General features: G+C 39.7%; 1 long non-coding RNA gene across 1 annotated transcript in view; it reads right to left on the bottom strand.

The window, feature by feature from the left end:
• Positions 1 to 240: 240 nt before the first annotated feature.
• Positions 241 to 9,750, bottom strand: part of LOC129044538 (uncharacterized) — a 33,776-nt gene continuing 24,266 nt past the window's right edge. The window contains exons 2-3 of the long non-coding RNA XR_008504696.1: positions 2,273 to 2,462; positions 241 to 1,702 (exon numbers count right to left, since the gene is read on the bottom strand). This is a non-coding gene — a long non-coding RNA (uncharacterized LOC129044538). The remainder of the gene's footprint in view (positions 1,703 to 2,272; positions 2,463 to 9,750) is intronic.

Here is a 9,750-nt window from a genome sequence, read left to right as displayed (position 1 = left end):
CACCATGAGACATGCCTGATCCTCCTTCACCATTAGCCACAAGGGAAAGCTTCCTGAGGTCCTAACCAGAAGCAAATGCCAGCACTATGCTTCTTCTACAGCCTGCATAACTGTGAGCTGAATAAACCTCTATTCTGTATAGATTACCAGCCCCAAATATTCCTTTACAGCAATGTGAAACAGACTGCTACAGATCCACTCTGCCCTCTTTTTTTTTAGTTTATTTATTTTAATTTTTTTAGTTCCACAGGTTTTTGGGGAACAGGTGGTATTTTGTTACCTGAGTAAGTTCTTTAGTGGTGATTTGTGAGATTTTGGTGGACCCATCACCCGAGATACTGCCCTGTTTTCTATGACAGGCCTTCAGATACTTAAATATAAATCTGGTGACTTCTTCTAAGTCTTCTCTTTCCCCAAATAAACACATTCTATTAGGAATATCATTTTCTCCCTCTGCCACATTTCTGTCCTGGCCCAAAATAGGAATTTTCACCTTCCAGAGGTATTGAGAAGGAATGTTTTCCTTGTTCCTGGCCCCCTGTCATTATTCTTCTCAAAGGCTGAGGAGCACCTTATCTAACTAGGTGTATTAATAACCTAGTTGAGGTTGAGCCCTTGGTCAGCCATCTTTTTGGCTAACCTGCTAGAGAGATGAATGTGTTCGCTTCTATTCCTGGTTCCATATGGTGATACCTGGCCAGGGCCTGGTGCTGCCTTCTAGAGGCATGGTTAGAGAACCTTCTCTGTCATTGCTCTTGATGTTAAACAGATACAAGGCAGACCATAGATGGGCCTTCAGAGGGGCTGGGTCAATGTCTCTCCTCTAGGTTCCATCCTTGCAAGTATAGCTCCCAAAATATAGATGCTGCAGGTCCAAGTCATATCCATGAATCCAGTATTGCCAGCAATAAAAATAATAGTTTTTACTCCTCTGTTTGTATTTTTCAATTGTGTCTAAACTTGAATGAGGAAAGAATGCAATTATTATTCACTGACGAAAACATTCAACATATTGCAATATACCGCATACATCATGGTTGCTAGTCTTTTGAACACTCTCCAGTGTGTCAAAGTCCCATCCCAGTGAGGTTGCCAGAACCGAACAAAACAATGAAGTGTGGATTGACAATATAGAAATTTCCCTGTGTTCTGGATATTAAAGCTTTTCAACTAAATAACTGAGTCACAGATACTTTAAAAACACAGAGTCTGGATAATTTATAAAGATGTTATATTTTACTTGACTAGGATCTCCCAAAGAAAATTGGGAAAGCAGCTCCTCTGAAAGCCCAGTGGGCTACCGCTAGCTTCCTCCCTGCCCTGACACTTTCAAATAGGCCTCTCACTTCTGAAAGCCAGGCATTAACAAGGATTTTGGTCCCCCACTGTAGAGACCAGTAGAAAGGAAAGAGGCAGACCATAAAGTTCTGTCACTTCTGTTTCTTGGGAGCTGGCTCCAGGGATCTTTCTGATTCCACAGTGTTGGAGGAAGGTGTTTCATTTAGTTTCCAAACCACAGGGAACTGGAACTTTGGGGAAGTTTTTGATCCTGTGGTTTATCAATCGTATCATTCTCTTTTCTGGGCTCACTATTCCATGATGCAAGAGCTGCTGTCTAAGTTCAGGAAGCTGGTCTTTTCTGTTATTCGTTTGACTAAAATATCAAGCAAGTTGTGGAATCTCTCAGTCTTGGAATGGATTCCTTTAATAAAATTAAAAAAAAAGTATGTCAGGGTTGAAGGGAAGGAATTATTCTGTTTAGTGAAGGAAAACACAGTGATTTCTAAAATCGCTGAGGTCTAGATGGAAAGTGCTCAGTGTAGAGGGGATTCTCATCTGATTTAGAGTCTCCTCCCTCTGTTTTCCCTGGGAACCCTCCATATTGAACCTTCCTGCTGCCACCACATTCAACTCCAGGGGTACATGTGCCCCATTTTCTAAGTTCTAGTTTAGTTTCCCTCAAAAGCAGAGCCTGGGGCAAGAACTTAAGTGCAGTTAGTTTATTTGGAGGCAATCCCAGAAAACATACATGAGGGATTAGGAAGTGAGATACAGAAGGGAGAGAAGCCAATAAACGATGTGTTAATGAGCAAGTTACTGCTGCAGTTACATTGGTCTCCGTCCTACTGGATATCCTCTAGAAAACTGTGAAATACACCTCCAAATTCACTCACAAGTCAAAAGAGGCTGGGGCATTTTCCCAGTGACTCTCATCCCTGTGGGCCCAGAGCTAGCCTGGAGGAATTAAATTCCCTGGCCATCCAGATTGTACCTCGTTGTGTGGAGCAAGCTTCTTTGATGTCAATAGAAGACCCCATCAGAGAAGAAGGGAGCAGCAGGTATCTGTACTGGGAAGCTGTGATGGAATGCCAGACACCGTCTTCTCTGGTAGCAGGTGCACTCAGATAAGGCTAGCAGATGAGGTGGAGCATCCATGGTGACTGATGTAAAACCCCAGGAGCCTACATGAAGGTGAAAAAAAAAATCCTGCTTTTCTTGCTTTCCATTAGTCCAGATGAAAGAGGCGACTATTTAAAAACTCCTCCAAATTGTTAAGATGGAATAAGAAATAAAGGAAATAAAAACACACAAACATAGTAGACCAGGTCCTGAAATAAAATTTGCTGGTCCCCAGTAACTGCACTGTCTTCAAGGAGAGTACCAAACTGCCTACTTCCCTCTAAGCACCTGTCTATCTCCCCATAGTGAACACATTCTAGCTTTTGCCACACAAGATGACAGATTCTTGTCATTTTTATTGTCAAGGTCAAATGGACCACTCAGCCTCCTTCCTTGGCTGGTTTTCTTGTATGAGAATAACTTGTGCATATTTTTCATATATCAGCTTATAATAATTGGTCACCAAAACCATGGTCTCTAGGGCTAGATATCTCAGTTGGAATTTTGGCTTTTTACGTGTTGTGCAAATTTGGGCAAGTGACTTAATTGCTTTGTGCCTCAGTTTCTTCACTTGTAAAACAGAGATCACGAAAGAATCCAATCATTAAAGTTGTAAGGGTTTAATGAGTTAATATAGAAACAATGCCTGGTACATAAACACACTATACAAATATTGAATGTTCTTCTTTTTATTATTATTAGGCTGTAGTTTACACATAGATAATATCTCCCCTTTCAGCTTAACATAATGAAGTGGCCTTCCATTTCAGAGCCACTCTATAATGCCATAACTACTCAATAGCCACAACCTGCAATAAGAATCAGGGCACACACAGTAATAAGAAGGTCTTTCTATTGGTGAGAACATCACTAGGCTGGAGTGAGTTGCTAGGGTTTTATTTCTTTCTTTAATGTGTGTGAATTTAGCCAAGTCTAGCAGAATCTTTTCTAGCCTTTCCTAACACCCTTAAATTGGAAGATAGATTTGCCAATCCTGGACTGGAACTGCTTGCCACAGGCAGAAATTGCCATCTTTAAACATGTTTGTCTCCTCTGTGGCTTCAGGTAGGCCAAACTAGAACTTTTCCTTAACGCTTCCCAAAGAAAGTACTATGATCAAGATGGCTGACTACCCAGCCCAGCACTCTCCTCCTACACAAGAAAGGAACAGAGCAGCAAATAGACTACTATATGTTGAATAGACTATCTAAGGAACTCTTGCTGGAATTTAGCAAGAAAGTGACAAAAATCCTCTGAGGCATAGAAACTTGGGATGGCAGCATAGAGGGGGAAGCAAAGCACCCAGCTGGGATTGACTTAGAGCCAAGAGGGATTCACCATTGTTAGGAAAAGGTAAACAGGAGATTCTCAAAGTCCACACTGCTACCACAGATGCCCACAATACTAGCTACAAGAGAGCCCCACAGCCCTCTTAGGGTCCTAAGCCCAGTAGAGGGAATTGCATGGAATCCATGTGACTGCACTTTTCCAGAAAAGAAAATTTATATTGCGTGTTCCTCACTCGCTGGGATCCAGCCTGCTGCACCATGGTGCAATTTTGAGAGAGAGGTCACCAGCAGAGTACATCCTGCCCTGGAGCTGAATAACCCCTGTATCTTTACATCCCTAGGGTGTCACTGACACCTCACCCAGAGGGCTGCAGCAACATAACACCAGCTGAACACAGCAGTGCAGCCATGACACAGCATCTGAGCTTACACAGGGCCCTACACACCAGACACAGGCCATCCAGCACAGCAGGGGGCTGCACTTAGGGCAAAGGGAGCCAACATATGCACTCCCCAGAGCCTAAAACCTGCCCACCTGCAACCTTGCCCCCTCCAGCAGCAGAGCTGCTGCACATGCACATGTGCCACTCAAGGGCCTGAGGGCTAGCCTGCTTGAGGCCCACTGCTGCTGCTGGCAACCCCATTCCTCCAATGGCAGAGCCACTACCTGTACATGCACCCCATCCCAATACTAGCTGCTCAGTTTCTCCACCCCAGCAAAGCTGCACCACAGCTTCCAAGAACAACTGCAGCCTAAGCCGTTGAGGCACTCACAGATACCAGTGACATTTATTACAGCCAAAAAAATCATATAGAGAATACACTACTGTGCCCACTCAGAGCCAAAACCAAAGCACTCTACCCAACCAACACTATAGGACACATCTACAGGAAAAAGTCTCCCTGTAGAACTATCTCATACAATTGAAAGAAGCAACTGTCTCACCAGATGCACATATATTAGCATGGGAACAGCAGAAACAAGAAAAAGCAAAAAAAATGACACTTCTAAAAACACAATAATTCTCCAATAGCAGATCTTCCAAAAAAGGAAATCTATGAAATGTCTGAAAAGGGATCCAAGATAATGATCTTTTTTTATTATTATTATACTTTAAGCTCTAGGGTACACATGCACAATGTGCAGGTTTATTACATATGTATACATGTGCCATGTTGGTGTGCTGCACCCATTAACTCGTCATTTACATTAGGTACATCTCCTAATGCTATCCCTCCCCACTCCCTCTACCCCACAACAGGCCCCAGTGTGTGATGTTCCCCTTCCTGTGTCCAAGTGTTCTCATTGTTCAATTCCCACCTATGAATGAGAACAAACCGAGATACAAGAGAACACAGACAATTCAACAAAATCAGAAAAACAATTCATGATCTGAATAAGAAATTCAACACAGAAATAAATATCATTTTTAAAAATGAAACAAATCTTGAAACCAAAGAATATATATATATACACACACACACACATATATATATTAGAGAACTTCAACAATAGATTAGATCAAGCAGAAGAAAGAATTTCTGAACTTTAAAACTGGTTTTTTGGAATAAGCCAGTCAGACCAAAAAATAATAGTAATACTAAAAAGAAAAAAGATTTTAAAAGAATGAAGAAGGCCTATGGAATGCCATTAAGCAAACCAATGTTCACACAATGGGAATTTCAGAAAGAGAAGGAATAGAAAAAGGCATAGATAACTTATTTAATAAAATAATAGCTGAAAATTTTCCAAGTCTTGGAAGAGATACAGACATCTGGATATAGAAAGCTGAAAGATTCACAAAAAAACACAATCCTCTCCAAGACACCTTATAATCAAACTGTTAAAAAATAAAAAGGACCGGGCACAGTGGCTCATGCCTGTAATCCCAGCACTTTGGGAGGCCGAGGCAGGTGGATCACCTGAGGTCAGGAGTTCAAGACCAGCCTGACCAACATGGCGAAACCCTGTCTCTACTAAAAAATCAGCCAGGCATGGTAGCATGCACCTGTAATCCCGGCTACTTGGGAGGCTGAGACAGGAGATTTGCTTGAAGCCAGGAGGTGGAGGTTGCAGTGAGCTGAGATCACACCACTGCACTCCAGCCTGGGTGGCAAAGTGAGACTGTGTTTCAAAGAAAAAAAAAAAAAAAAGATAAAAAGAATTTTGAAAACGACAACAGAAAAGCATCAAGTGACATATAAGGAAATCCCCATCACACTGACAGCAGAGTTCTCAGAAGAAACATTATAGTCCAGGAAATAATGGGATGATAAAGAGCCAAAAGAAGTAAAGTACCAGACAAGAATACTAGACCCAGTAAAGCTACCCTTCAGAAATCGAGAAGAAATAAATCTTTTTTAGTGAAACAAAAACTGAGGGAATTAATCACCACTAGACTAGCCATATAAGAAATGCTTAAGGGATTCCTACATCTAGAAATGAAAGAATAATATCTACCCTCATGAAAAAACACAAAAGTATAAAATTCACTGGTAGAGCAGATGTACAAATACAAAAGAGAAAGGAATCAAATATTATTACTACTAAAGATCACCAAACTGCAAAGATAAACAGTAAGAGAGGAAAAAAGAAACAAAGGATATATAAGACAACCAGAAAACACTTAACAAAAAGACAGGAGTAAATCCTCACATATCAATAACCTTGATTATAAACCATTTAAATTCAGAATTAGAAGATATAGACTGACTAAATGTATAAAAAAAGAAGACCAAACTGTAGTCTGCCTCCAGAAACTCACTTTACCTGTAAAAACACATATAGACTAAAAGTGAAGGGATGGAAAAAGATATTCTATACAAATGAAAACCACAAGTAAACAGGAATAGCTATACTTACATCAGATAAAATAGACCTTAAGTCAAAAAAAGACAAAAAGAGACAAAGAAGGTTATTATGTAATGATAAATGTATCAATTCATCAAGAGGATATAACAATTGTAAATATACATGTACCCAACACCAGAACATCCAGATATATAAAACGAATATTATTAAAGCTAAAGGGAAAGATAGGCCCCAGTACAATAGTAGTTGAGAACTTCAACATCCCACTTTCAGGATTGGACCAATAATCTAGATAGAAAATCAACAAACATTGGACTGAAACCGCACTGTAGAACAGATGAACCTAACAGAATATTTATCCAACAGCTGCAGAACATACATTCTTCTCACCAGGACATGGAACGTTCTCAAGGCAAAATCATATGTTAGGCAACAAAATAAATCTCAACAAATTTTTAAAAATCAAAGCAATATCCAGCCAAACTAAGCCTCATAAGTGAAGGAGAAATCCTTTACAGACAAGCAAATGCTGAGAGATTTTATCACCACCAGGCCTGCCTTACAAGAGGTCCGGAAGGAAGCACTAAACATGGAAAGAACAACTGGTACCAGCCACTGCAAAAACATGCCAAGTGGTAAAGACCATCAACGCTATGAAGAAATTGCATCAATTAACGGGCAAAATAACCAGCTATCATCATGATTACAGGATCAAATTCAAACATAACGGTCTTAACCTTAAATATAAATGGGCTAAATACCCCAATTAAAAGACACAGACTGGCAAATTGGATAAAGAGTCAAGACCCATCAGTGTGCTGTATTCAGGAGACCCATCTCACATGCAAAGACGCACACAGGCTCAAAACAAAGGGATGGAGGAAGATCTACCAAGCAGATGGAAAGCAAAAAAAAGCAGAGGTTGCAGTCCTAGTCTCTGATAAAACAGACTTTAAACCAACAAAGATCAAAAGAGACAAGGCCACTGCATAATGGTAAAGGGTTCAATTCAATAAGAACAGCTAGCTATCCTAAATATATATGCACCTAATACAGGAGCACCAAGATTCACAAAGCAAGTCCTTAGAGACCTACAAAGAGAATTAGACTTCTACACAATAATAATGAGAGACTTTAACACACTACTGTCAATATTAGACAGATCAATGAGACAGAAGGTTAACAAGGATATCCAGGACTTGAACTCAGCTGTGGACCAAGCGAACCTAATAGACATCTACAGAACTCTCCACCCCAAATCAACAGAATATACATTCTTCTCAGCACTACACCATGCTTATTCTAAAATTGACCACATAATTGGTAGTAAAACACTCATCATCAAATGTAAAAGAACAGAAATCATAACAAACTGTCTCTCAGACCACAGCGCAATCAAATTAGAACTCAGGATTAAGAAACTCATTCAAAACCACACAACTACATGGAAACTGAACAACCTGCTTCTCAATGACTACTGGTAAATAACGAACACAGAAATAAAGATGTTCTTTGAAACCAATGAGAACAAAGACACAATGTACCAGAATCTCTGGGACTTGGCTAAAGCAGTGTATAGAGGGAAATTTACAGCACTAAATGCCCACAAGAGAAAGCAGGAAACATCTAAAATTGACACCCTAACATCACAATTAAAAGAACTAGAGAAGCAAGAGCAAACAAATTCAAAAGCTAGCAGAAGACAAGAAAAACTAAGATCAGAGCAGAACTGAAGGAGATAGAGACACAAAAAACCTTAAAAAAAAACATGAATCCAGGATCTGGTTTTTTGAAAAGATCAGCAAAATAGATAGACCACTAGGCAAGACTAACAAAGAAAAAAAGAGGAAAGAATCAAATAGATGTAATAAAAAATGATAAAGGGGATATCACCACCAATCCCACAGAAATACAAACTACCATCAGAGAATACTATAAACACCTCTGCACAAATAAACTAGAAAATCTAGAAGAAATGGATAAATTCCTGGACACATACACCCTCCCAAGACTAAACCAGGAAGAAGTTGAATCTCTGAGTAGACCAATAACAGGTTCTGAATTTGAGGCAATAATTAATATCCCACCAACAAAAAAATTCCAAGACCAAAAAGTCCAATTCACAGCCGAATTCTACTAGAGGTACAAAGAGGAGCTGGTACCATTCCTTCTTGAAACTATTTCAATCAATAGAAAAAGAAGTAATCCTCCCTAACTCATTTTATGAGCCTAGCATCATCCTGATACCAAAGCCTGGCAGAGACACAACAAAAAAAGAGAATTTTAGCCCAATATCCCTGATGAACATCAATGCGAAAATCCTCAATAAAATACTGGCAAACCAAATTCAGTAGCATATCAAAAAGCTTATCCACCACTATCAAGTTGGTTTCATCCCTGCGATGCAAGGCTGATTCAACATATGCAAATCAATAAACGTAATCCTCACATAAACAGAACCAACAACAAAAACCACATGATTACGTTAATAGATGCAAAAAAGGCCTTCAACAAAATTCAACAGCCCTTCATGCTGAAAACTCTCAATAAACTAGGTATTGATGGAACATGTCTCAAAATAAGAGTTATTTATGACAAACCCACAGCCAATATCATACTGAATGGGCAAAAACAGGAAGCATTGCCTTTGAAAACCAGCACAAGACAAGGATGCCCTCGCTCGCCACTTCTATTCAATATAGTGTTGGAAGTTCTGGCTAGGGCAATCAGGCAAGAGAAAGAAATAAAGGATATCCAATTAGGAAAAGAGGAAGTCAAATTGTCTCTGCTTGCAGATGACATGATTGTATATTTAGAAAACCCCATCATCTCAGCCCAAAATCTCCTTAAGCTGATAAACAACTTCAGCAAAGTCTCAGGATACAAAATCAATGTGCAAAAATCACAGGCATTCCTATACACCAATAATAGACAAACAGCCAAATCATGAGTGAACTCCCATTCACAATTACCACAAAGAGAATAAAAGGAATCCAACTTACAAGGTATGTGAAGGACCTCTTCAAGGAGAACTACAAACCACTGCTCAACGAAATAAAAGGGGACACAAACAAAAGGAAGAACATTCCATGCTCATGGATAGGAAGAATCAATATTGTGAAAATGGGCATACTGCCCAAGGTAATTTATAGATTCAATGCCATCCCCATCAAGCTACCAATGACTTTCTTCACAGAATTGGAAAAAAACTACTTTAAAGTTCATATGGAATCAAAAAAGAGCCTGCAT

Source organism: Pongo pygmaeus, chromosome 13 (genome assembly GCF_028885625.2).
Source record: "Pongo pygmaeus isolate AG05252 chromosome 13, NHGRI_mPonPyg2-v2.0_pri, whole genome shotgun sequence".
In the NCBI taxonomy this organism is placed as follows: domain Eukaryota; kingdom Metazoa; phylum Chordata; class Mammalia; order Primates; family Hominidae; genus Pongo; species Pongo pygmaeus.
Note: the sequence above shows the minus strand (reverse complement) of the source record. Positions and strands in the feature narration are given on the sequence as shown.